The 12,413-nt window shown below is 40.3% G+C and overlaps 1 long non-coding RNA gene across 9 annotated transcripts; it reads right to left on the minus strand.

The window, feature by feature from the left end:
• Positions 1-416: 416 nt before the first annotated feature.
• Positions 417-4,114, minus strand: LOC108510975. Of its 9 annotated transcripts, XR_005509303.1 has the most exons (6): positions 3,714-4,107; positions 3,495-3,639; positions 1,525-2,409; positions 1,183-1,398; positions 928-1,047; positions 417-838 (listed from the first exon to the last, which is right to left on the minus strand). It is a non-coding gene; the product is annotated as an uncharacterized LOC108510975 (long non-coding RNA). The 9 variants fall into 9 exon arrangements; XR_005509299.1 differs by having other exon boundaries at positions 1,525-3,639; positions 3,714-4,114; XR_005509300.1 differs by having other exon boundaries at positions 2,958-4,105.
• Between the last annotated feature and the right edge of the window lie 8,299 nt (positions 4,115-12,413).

Here is a 12,413-nt window from a genome sequence, read left to right on the forward strand (position 1 = left end):
ACGCGTGAAGAAAGCGTCGGCGGTCTATGCCGACGCTTTTAAGCGTCGGCTAAGGTGGCATATGCCGACGCTTTTAAGCGTCGTTAAATAAGGTGGCATATCCCGACGCTTTTAAGCGTCGGCAAGCTTCAAAGGCGTGCCAGTTTCCCAGTGTTGTGCCGACGCTTTTAAGCGTCGGCAAACTTCAAAGGCGTGCCAGTTACTCAGTGTTGTGCCGACGCTTTTAAGCGTCGGCAGCAAACTTCAAAGGCGTGCCAGTTTTTCCGTGTTGTGCCGGTCGCTTTTGCCGACGCTTAAAAGCGTCGGCAAATGATTTTTTTTTTAAAAAAAAATTATAAAAGTAATTTTTAATACCCTGTACACATTATATTCTAACAAAACAAATACACTAAATCACATATATAACAAAATACACGTCACAAACAAGAACTTTGATTACATTCATATTATAATATTTGATTACATTGTACTTCAAAAACATTCTAAAAATATACATCTCAAATTCCTAAGTACACAATCTACGATATGGGGGCTATATTTTAAAGTTAATACTAGTATATAACCTGCATGATGCATAAGGTACAATTTTTGTTCCTTCTTCCAACTATTCTTCAAATACAATATAGCAATATAATAATTATAACAAACAGAAGGCTTCAATAATTCTATTGCACATTAAACAATTAACTTTAATGATGGCCGAGTAGAAGCCCCCATCATTTTCCGCTGTGTATATCTTTCTGTCAGTCTCAACATCAAAAATAGTCACCAAATTTTCCGCTGCTGCTGCTAAATACTGTCCAATGTAAGGCTGAAACCTAACTTGCACTGTACCACCCTGTTTGACCAACAATAAAGAATTAATACATGAGCACAATTAACTACAACCAAAGGTGAACATATAAAAGCATAATCATGAAAACTAACCTTAGAAACACGTGAGCATGAAAACTGGGCTGGTTAAGAGTCCTAGGCTTCAGAGAAGCATTAACAAAAAAGAGCTATTGGAGATAAAGAAAATGCATGCTCTGTTTGATCCAGTGATCCCTGCATGATGGTTGAAACAACTGAATTGGCATCAGTCTTGTTGGTTTCAATGCCAGTTGGCATCTCTACCAACAGCATAGTGTAAATGGAGGCAGGGCCATCTGCTGCCCTGAAATAGGATTTGCTGTTAGTTACCTTCAGGAGTCCTGGGCTTTGCTGTTAGCCGCCTTCAGTACTTTTAATCCTCTTGGAGTGTAAGATCATCCCTATTAAAATATAAGAAAAATGCTTGTTATTCGCCAGATAAGCACCGAAGACAGCTACACTTGAAACCAAAACCTTCAGCAAGAATTTTCTGCCGAGCCTCATAACCCATGCTAACATCAATATAGCAGATCCGCAGTTCCTCACCTAAACCAGTTAAAATATTAATTAATTATCAAGACAATTAGCTTCCATTCATAGTAGAAAAGAAAAGGATAGTATAATGCAAATAGTTCATAAGGTAACTGGAACAAAGATTGTGCCTTAACAGACCTGCTTCGATGTCATGGACAGCCTTCAATTTTGCATTTGCATTCTCTATCCATAATATATGTGTATTTGGATCTGGAAAAAAAAATAACAATTGTTTAGCTTATCTATTTCTTTTCCACAACAAAGTGTTGGATACAGATGCCAAAGTTAATATGACGGAATTCAAAATGCATACAAGAGCACCTACAAGAGCACCTTATGCTCATTTTGAGTTTATAAAATACTTATCCACCAAGTAGCACAAGATCTGTAATAGATATTTTGTAAGCCTAATGCAATGTTTGTTTGGAATAATAAAGGCTAGAATGGAATTGATATTCCAACTTCGGTCTGATTCCAACATTTGGCATACATGCTGGCAAGGGAGAAAATGAGGTGGAAGAAGGAATATGGATAGGAGACAGGCCTCTCAGAACCTACACCAGGTGGAACACAGGAAACATCGAGCACATGTCAAAGGCTTATGAGGTTCCATATCAAAATAAATCACCTGAAGGCAGGCACATAACTTCCCAATAGATTTCACCGGACTATTATGGTGGGACTTACAGACCCTAGGATACCCCCCCCTGCAAAGGGCACTCCATCTGCTTACCCTTCCTGTAGTTTATAAGCAGCCCACAGAAGTAACTTGAAGCCCTCGTGTCAGTCCAAAAACGTAGGGCAAGCACTTCACGATTGTAAGTGCCACTCCCAAGCGAGGCTCAACCACAAAAATTTACATGGTTTCCATCTTCTATAGACAAATTACTCTTATCTTTGCCACCTGATACGTCAAGTTAGTGTTGTAGATATTGGAAGGTCAAATGCAGTGGGAAATCGGAGACCAGAGCCTTTGAACTTTGATACAGGGCATAACCAACAAAAGATGTTAGGCCCTAGTGCCTGCAGGAAAAATTGATTTGAAGTTAATCAATAGCGTAATGACCAGATATCAGATATCCAGGTGCATGATCTCCCCTGAGCTCATATATATAAACAGTCAAACATGAAACAAACTTGTGTTGCGCACTTTAAAGAAGACACATGATTTAAGGACCAACCAATGGCTACCCTTTAAAATTAAGCCTTCAATTGGAACCATGATACACTTGTAGCTCAAAATACAAAATGCCTTGAAAGCTAACTAGCCTGAACTGAGAGCAAGTGCAGTTGTAGTGAAGCAGAACCCTTAATGTTTAAAGAGTGAAAGAAACAAGGAAAGAAGTCATCTAGCGTGCACAACATCTTAGTTCGAAAAGATCCACATAAGAGTGACCGTCCTCTTCTCCAATGTAAACTTCACAGAACCATAAAATAAAGTAGATGCTAAGCAACAATAACAAAAGTATATGATTGAAATAATGTTGACCTTGAAAGTAGCAATAGAACATATCCAAGATAGGACAAGCAGGGATTAATACGAGTGAAAAATGTCTATGCTATCACCATACCAATGATCTGTCAAGTTGATAAATGTCCAAGAAGCTCCAACATTAGTACTGCTGTATACAAGAGCAAAGCCTTGATTCATCACCGGTTTATACGACTACCACAAACTACAGCAGCAGATCAAACCAAGCCCAAAAATTCCAAGTTTACTGAGCAAAAAGCCAAACAACAAAGAAAGAATAGCACCAATTCTCATCGTATCAAAAATTAGCATCAGCTGAAAATCAGCATCACTAACTCTTAAAAGCCATGGCAACCCTCCAATTTCAATCAGCATATCATCATGCACCAACCAGACTTGTCAAAACCATAGATAAACCCATAAACAAAACACAGAAACATTGACAAACATTTCTTCCTTCCCAACAAAACCAAGATCGACCGAGTCAGAGACCTGGTAGCATCGACATCCAACAAAACCAAATATAATAAATCTACATAAATAACAGAGGATCTAAGTGAGGAAAGCATTAGATCAAGGCCGCAAGAATTTGAGATCTAAGAAGGGGAGTGGTGTGGGGTACAACAACATAGCTTACTTATGAGCGCTATACTGGTGTTCCATTCTCATCAGTTCCTCGGAAGAGAAGGGGGCGGATTTGTGGGGAAGGGCGCACATGCTCCTCGCCCCAATCGCCCTTCCCAGCATCCATTGCAACGATCTCTTGGTCGCAATCATTTGATCTGCTCAGCAGCAGGAGGAGGAGGAGGAGGAGGACGAGCAGCAGCAGGAGGAGGAGGAGGAGGAGGAGGCTTACCTCAGAGGAGAAGGAGGAAGACGGCAGCGGGGAAGCACCGGCTCGCGATGGAGGTGGGAAGTCGGCGCGCGCACAAGTAAGGCATCGACCGAATTTTAGAGGGGGCTGGGCGAACGGAAGGAGGAAGACGGCAGCGGGGAAGCACCGGCTCTCGATGGAGGTGGGAAGTCGGCTCTCGATGGAGGTGGGAAGTCGGCTCTCGATGGAGGAGAGGGGGCTGGGCGAACGGTTTTCTAACGACGCTTTTATGCGTCGTCGTATTTTAATCTTTTTCCGACGCTTTTAAGCGTCGTTGTATGTAAACCTTTACCGACGCTAGAAGAAAGCGTCGGCAAAGGCTGGATCTGAGCCAAACTTTCCCGACGCTTTCCCCTAGCGTCGGGATAAAAGAGTCGGCAAAGCTCATATTTGTTGTAGTGGGAGTTGCTAACCATGGCCGCTGTACTCTTGCATTGGAGTGCAAGAGCGAGTGGCACACGGTCCAGTGGTGATTTATTAGTGGTGATTAACCAATATTAAGTCAATAGGTCTTCCACTGTAGTAGAGCTGCTAAGGTCTTTCTGATGTTGATTTGTCTCGGCTGGATACAGTGGTCAAGTTGCATCGGGGGGCTGGACCTCTCTATAGACATGAGATGTTGTAGGGTAAAGCTGGGGTTGGGCACCAATAACTGTTAGGTGAGGATCCAATGACAACTTTATTTCTACGGTTATACGGTGGGTCTGACTTAACTAAGAAATGGGACCAATAACTGTTAGGTGAGGTCTTCATGGCTTAGAGACCAAGTTACACTGCAACATGCTTGAGAAGCATTGTACAAGAGTTGTACATTCATCAATCTATGTGTCACTAATAACTGTTAGGTGAGGTGGCATGTAAATCGGTGGGACTGCAGTACCCACTAGAAAACCTAGTCGTGTGGGATTTCCATTTTCCTACCAGGGGAGTGTGAGGAATTCGAGAAAATAGTGGGAGTTATATTTGTTCTAAAAGATCTTAGAACAGATTAGGATCAAGTACAAAAGTCTAACTAGAATCCTTACTCTCTGAGGATTATAAAGTCAGCTTCTAGACTTTTAACTCATATCCTATAGAACAACCGTTTGACCAAACCCAATTATAAAGATTGGCTCAGCAAATTTTAAAAATAGTTTTGAATTGTGAGAAATTCGGGTATATGCTAGACCATGGAATCCCCATGTTACCAATCCGTCCGATCACTGATCAGCGTAAGACGCTTGTTAAGAGGACGAACAATGACAATAAAGTTAGGTGCTGCACAATGGCATCCATGTCTAATGCATTACAATGCCAGCATGAGAACATGAAGACTGCCAGGGACATATTAAATCACCTGCAAGAGTTGTATGGTGATCAGAGTCACGCAGCTCGGTTTGAAGTGTCCAAGAGGCTCTTCAAAGCCAAGATGCACGATGGGCAGTATGTCCATGATCATGGTTTGACCATGATAAAGGACTTAGAGTAGCTTGAGAAGCTTGGCATGACCATGCACAAGGAATTGCAAACAGATTTGATCCCGCAATCCCTTCCAGCTTCATATGAATAGTTTATAGTAAACTACCATATGAACAAGGTTGTATGCACTAAAATAGAATTATTAAATAAATTGGTAACTACCTTAGGGACCTTAAAGAAGTTCAAGGGGCATCGTTTTCGCTGTTAAGTTGGTTTCTACTTTCAAGAGAGAGTCTATTTGGAAGAAGAAGAAGCCTGTGAAGAAGCAGAAGACTAAGAAAACACCAAGTAAGGAAGTTCCAAGAAAAAGGCCAATTGCAAGGAAAAGTGTTTCCATTGCATAATGGATGGCCATTGGAAGAGGAACTGTCCTACATACATGGGAAGCATAAAGAACATGAAGGGTGACAGACCTTCAGAAGGTTTGTCAGATATGCTCAGGATACTTAGGGACTGTTACCTATTGCTAGCAGAAATTTGATTTCTGTATTTTATTTAACACAGAAAGATTTTTATTTATTTGAAAATTAAATTGATTCAAAATGGTTTTATGATTGACAGTCTCTATCACATACACATGGATGTATCTGTGAATATATCTGAGCAAACAGTGAATACCATAGGATCTAATAGATCCAAAAATGAGATAAATCTAAAGTATTTATGGCACCTCAGGCTTGGCCATATAGGAGAAGACAAAATAAACAAATTGGAGAAACATGAGCTTTTGGGCCCATTGACTTTCGAGTCATATTTGATTTGTGAATTCTGCCTTCAAGGAAAGATGGCCAAATTATCCTTTGTAGGACACAGGAAGGTCCACTGAAATACTTACCCTAGTTCACACTGATGTGTGGGGCCCATTCGATGTGCAGGCTAGGGTTGTAATTTTTTACTTCATTTTACCGATGAATACTCACGGTATGGATATGTGTATGAGACACAAATATGAAACTTTTGAAAGGTTCAAAAAACTTAGATATGAAGTAGAAAAATAAGCACAAAAACTCATTAAGGTTCTTCGATCAGATCGAGGAAGTGAATACCTTAATGGAGAGTTCCGTGATTATCTCAAGGAGAATGGTATAGTTTCATAATGGACTCCTCCTGGTACACCTCAGCTCAATGGAGTGTCAGAGAGGAGGAATCGGACTCTATTGATATGGTCCAGTCCATGATGAGCTTCACTAATTTACCCTTGTTTCTTTAGATAGATGCCCTATTTTCAGCTATTTACTTGTTGAATAGAATTCCCTCTAAAGTCCATTCCTACCGCACCATATGAGATATGACATGGTAAGAAACCAAGATTTGGGGATGTCCGGCCCACGTCAAGAGACTACAGGCAGACAAGTTAGAGGCTAGGACCATAAGTGCTCGTTTTATAGGATATCCTAAAGAGTCATTAGGATACAATTTTTACGTCTCAGAGGAGCACAATGTGTTTGTAAGCCGCCATGCCATCTTCTTGGAAAACTAGTTTATCCTTGATAGAGGCAGTGGGAGGAAAATTGAGCTTGAAGAGAAAGTCTCTGAAAAGCAACGAGTCATGGATCCTATCGAACCCATTCATACAGAGCTAGTACACGATGTCCCTCAACCATCTCGTAGATCTAGTAGGGTCTCCCATCCTCCCGATAGATACTTAGGTATACTAGAAGAGGATACCGAGGAAATGTTCCTAGTGGGAGATAGGGATCACACGCAAGATCTCAAAACCTACGACGAGGCGATATCTGATATCGATTCCGAGAAATGGCTGGAAGCTATGAAGTCAAGTTAGACTCCATGCATTCCAACCAAGTCTGGACCTTAGTAGATCCACCAGAAGGTATTGTACCTATTGGATGTAAATGGATCTACAAAAGAAAGATAGGTTCGGATGGAGAGGTAGAGACCTATAAGGCAAGTTTTGTGGCGAAAGGGTATAGTCAGCGCGAAGGCATTGACTATCAGGAGACCTTTTCACCTGTAGCCATGCTAAAATCCATCCGAACATTGCTTGCCATTGCAGCATTTCATGATTATGAAATCTGGCAGATGGATGTGAAAACTGCTTTCCTGAATGGATATCTTGATGAAGATATCTATATGGAACAGCCTTTGGGTTTCACTTCCAGTGATGGAGATCACAAGGTCTGCAAGCTGCAAAGGTCCATCTATGGACTAAAGCAAGCATCTCAGAGTTGGAACACTCGTTTCGATGACGCAATCAAAACGTTTGATTTCATCAAAAACGAAGAGGAACCGTGTGTTTACAAAAAGGTTAGTGGGAGCGCTGTCCTATTTCTCGTACTGTACGTGGACGACATCCTACTGATAGGGAATGATATTCCCATGCTAACCTCGGTCAAGGTCTGGTTGTCAAAAAAATTCTCCATGAAAGACCTTGGAGAAGCATCCTATATTTTGGGAATAAAGGTCTATAGAGATAGATCTAAAAGGATGCTTGGCCTATCACAGAAGATGTACATAGAGAAAGTGCTGAAAAGGTTCAGCATGGAAAACTCTAAAAGGGGTCTCTTACCCCTAAGGCATGGAATTAATCTCTCCAAGAAGATGTGCCCCAAAACATCTGAAGAGATTCAACGCATGAGCAAGATCCCCTATGCATCAGCAATAGGGAGCCTCATGTATGCCATGCTATGTACATGACTTGATATAGTACATGCTGTGAATGTCACGAGCATATGTCAATCAGATCCAGGCAAGAAGCACTGGATAGATGTGAAGAACATTCTTAAGTACTTGAGAAGAACTAAGGACATGTTCTTGGTCTTTGGAAGAAGATCAGAGTTGAAGGTAGAAGGATGCACACATATTGATGATAGAAAGTCTACATCAGAATATGTGCAATGGTGGTTCAGTAAATTGGAAGAGTTCCAAACAACCGGTCATTATAGATTCTACCTTAGAAGTTGAATGTTAAGCCGCCTCTAAGGGTGCAGTGAAAATCTTTTAGTTTAAAAGGTTCATTGCATAGTTAGGTGTAATGTCATCAAATGTCATAACACTCTACTGCAATAACAAAGGCACCATAGCACTAGCTAAGGAGCCAAAGGTCTCACCAGAAATCGAAGCACATAGAGCGGCAGTTTAACCTAATAAGCGACTACCTCGAAAGAAAATAAGTAGAGGATCAGAGAGTAGACTCCACAGAAAATGTGGCGGACCCATTCACTAAGCAGCTAAGTCGGCAGAAAACTAAAACGCATCTTGAGAAGATGGGGCTTAGGTTTATGGCTGATTGGCTTTAGTGCAAGTGGGAGATTGTTAGATGTATGTCCTAGAAGCCAATCTGGCTGACACATTGTTAATTCTAGGGACATAATTTTGTACTTGACTATTTATTATTGAATAAATAAAAGGCATCTTATCATTCATATTATTTATGTGTCTATGAATCGTCCAAAAAATTAATAAGATGATGATGCATATTCTCAAGAGTTGAGAATTTGAGCCATGTATCATTAGTGATTAATTTCTAAATGCTCCTGATCAATGGATCATCACGAGGACGGTGATCGATCCGATCAGTGCACAGATCACTTTCCTTCTGGATGGACGAGACTTGAGTCCATAGTGTAGGGACACTGAAGTGATAGTGCAGGTGCTTGTTAGAGAACAAGGGTACTGAGCGTGACCAAGACAAGAAGTCACTTGGATGTCTATCCACTCGTCAGTGACTTGCTTGATGTTGCAGTAGTATGACTAGTCCTTTGACCTGCGGTGCTTCAGCTACTCACAGTGAGGTTATTGTAGTTTGACTACACGTATACATGGTCTCTAGTCATATGGGTCCTTGTAGTGTAGATTGGATGCAGTAAGTTCACTGTAGGAGTAGGGTATGCACTTACTGTTAGATGTATGCCCTAGAAGCCAATCTGGCAGACACATTATTAATTCTAGGACATAAATTTGTACTTGACTTTATTATTATTGAATAATAAATGGGCATCATTTTCATTCATATTGTTTATGTGTCTATGAATCGTCCAAGGAATTAATAAGATGATGATACACATTCTCAAGAGTTGAGAATTTGAGACATGTATCATTGGTGATTAATTTCTAAATGCTCCTGATCAATGGATCATCACGAGGACGGTGATCGATCCGATCAGTGCATAGATCACTTTTCTTCTGGATGGACGAGACTCGAGTCCACAGTGTAGGGACACTGAAGTGATAGTGCAGGTGCTTGTTAGAGAACAAGGGTACTGAGCGTGACCAAGACAAGAAGTCACTTGGATGTCTATCCACTCGTCAGTGACTTACTTGATGTTGCAGTAGTATGACTGGTTCTTTGACCTGCGGTGCTTCGGCTACTCACAGTGAGGTTATTGTAGTTTGACTACACGTATACATGGTCTCTAGCCATATGGGTCCTTGTAGTGTAGATTGGCTGCAGTAAGTTCACTATAGGAGTAGGGTATGCACTTACATGGAATCTATCGACCTTGATAGAAGAGGAGTGATCCTATGTGATTTGTTAGACTGAGTTCTAAGATCTTGGCCAGGGCAGAAATATAAAGTGGAGAAAGAGTTTTTCACTATCGAACTCAAGTCAAATAAATCTAGACATATGACAGACGACGGGGTTTGACGAGTTCTCCATGACCTCCGATCTGTAGGGATCCATGATAGAAGGACTGTATCATACGATAACTGCACCTAGAGGTTCATCATTCTATTCTGCTGGGTGGCCACTACATACTGCTAGGTGTCACTGGTGGATGGTGAGACTCACAGGGATTATCTCGATGGTCGATAATCCCTGGTGAGTTGAGTTGGAATTGTTTCAACCCATTGAAAGGAGTTTTCAATGATATTGTGATAGAGATCGCAATATATCTCACTACCAGTCAGAATAGAACCTATGGGGTCACACACATTAGAGGTAATGACCGATCCGATGGTTGAATGTGATTAGGAATCACAAATAATCAATTAGATTGATAAATGAAAACCCGCTAAGAGTTAGTGGTTAGAAGAAGGAATAATTGCAATCGGATTGCAATTTAATTTAATTAATTGGATTTAATTAATTGGACTTGATCATGAGTCCTACTTGGAGTAGAATCTTTGGAGTCCTAATTGGATTAGGATTTCAAATTAAATTAGAATCCTATTTGGAATAGGATTTCTAAAGTCCAAATTGTCTTAGGGCTGAAAATTGAACAAGTCCTGATTAGATTAGAATTTTCTTAAGTCCTAATTAATTTTAAATTTAATCTAATTAATTTCATGACTCCTAATTGGATTAGGATTGAAGAGTTCAATAGAGTCATGGCTCAATTAAATTCTAATTGGATTAGGAATTGGAGGAAATTGAAATGGGTTCATAAAAATCCTATTTTGACTAGGATTGGACTCATGCAATGGACCCAAATTAAAACCCCCTTTAATTTATTTAAATAGCAGATTTAAATGAACTTGAGGGAGGGGCCCACGCCCCTCCCCTTGGGGTGTGCGTGGGAGAAAGAGGAGGGGCGCACGCCCCTCCTTGTTAGCCAAATTAAGAGATAAAGATGAGTTCCTAAAAAATAGGAACTCATCCTTATCTCTTAACTAATTAAAAGGGAGCATGGAATTTCGAAAAAAATGAATGTTTTTCTCCTTATTCCAGCCGTGAGCACCCTCCTCCATCTTCCTCCTTTGAGCCACAATCAAGAGAAGAAAAAGAAAAGCTTGGGACGCCCTCTTCATTCTTCATCTTGGTTCCAAAAAGGAAGAAAAAGAGAAAGGCTGCGGGTCTTGTTTTCTTCTTCCTAAATCCATCCTTCTTCTTCTTCCTCTCAAGCCCATCAAAGGTTGATTCAAAGGAGAGGACTTCAGCCATCCATAGCCATCTCTGCAAGGGAGCTAGCACCCCGGTGAGATCCAAAGGCTTCGATCGAGTCAGTACTTCGTGTGGATACCTGTAGAGGCCGGACGCGTGTGCGGCTTCCACTGAGCCTTGATCAAATACCACGTAAATCAGATTTGCGGAGACCATCTACCCGCACAAGGTGAATATCTGATCTTCTTAATGATTTTAAAATGGTTTAAAATAATTTAATTCTAATCTATCTACAAATGAATGGTTTTAAAATACGTTCATGCGATGAACGGATCCCGCATAGTTTTTCCGCTGCAATCTGAAAATTATTTCGAATTTTCATGGCATATGTGGGATCCTAATAGTGGTATCAGAGCCATGATTATGTAGATTAAGATTAGAATTAAATTTTTTAAGGCATTTTAGATCTGAAATTTAAGGGATTATGCTTGCTGAAAATTAAGTATGCAGAATTTTCAGCTTGCTGTTTTTTCTGCATACTAATTAATGGATGCTTAGATTAATGATTCTAATGCATTAGTAATGTGATTACAAATATTTAGAATCAAATCATGCATGATCAGCAAGTCATGAGATGATATAATCAGTTAAATTACAGATCTGAAAATAATTTTTTTATGCATGTGATGCGTATGGTGATGATCATGGATGGACCCTTTGAATGTGCTGAAATGTTCTGCGATGTTCTGTGATGCATGTAATTTTAATTTTCAGATGCCTGCGTGCATCTTAAATTTATGTATTAGAGACCTGCGTGTCTCAATGAAAAGGGTTGTAATTTTATTTTTATTTTTATTTAATTTTTAAAGCAATCTGGGATGTAATCTGTGATGTGTGTTGCACGTAGATGGTTGATCGATATGTACATCAACAAGCTCAACATGCGCAGATCGAGATCAAGGGTTGATTAAAGATGGATCAAGGAGTTGATCACAATTGGACCTAGAAGATCAAGATCGAGTCAAGAGTTGAAGACGATCAAACCAATTGACGTGCATGTGCTTGTAAAATGACCCCATCCTGGATCCATGATCATCACCATTTAATTTTATTTTTGATAAATGCCTGGATGTTTAATGCTTATGATTATGCGGGTAGACTTATATTTGCATGAGATGTGAATACGCGATCGAGTGAGACCTAAATCGAAACCTCCCTAATCAGTCGAGGGTGAACCAACATGAGTTAGTCATATTAGATTAATTGATCTAATTGGTGTCTAGGCAAGCCTATAAGGTGGTTACTTAATTAGGATCTTACTCTCTGAGTAAGGGGAGCCTCCCACCTGCTTACCTGGCCAATTGTTCGATTACCTCTTATGAAGAACTCAAGTTGCAAACACTAAGACTTGATTATGCAATATTAAGTCCATAGGTCTTCCA

The sequence above is a fragment of the Phoenix dactylifera genome, unplaced genomic scaffold, assembly GCF_009389715.1.
Source record: "Phoenix dactylifera cultivar Barhee BC4 unplaced genomic scaffold, palm_55x_up_171113_PBpolish2nd_filt_p 000912F, whole genome shotgun sequence".
Classification (NCBI taxonomy): domain Eukaryota; kingdom Viridiplantae; phylum Streptophyta; class Magnoliopsida; order Arecales; family Arecaceae; genus Phoenix; species Phoenix dactylifera.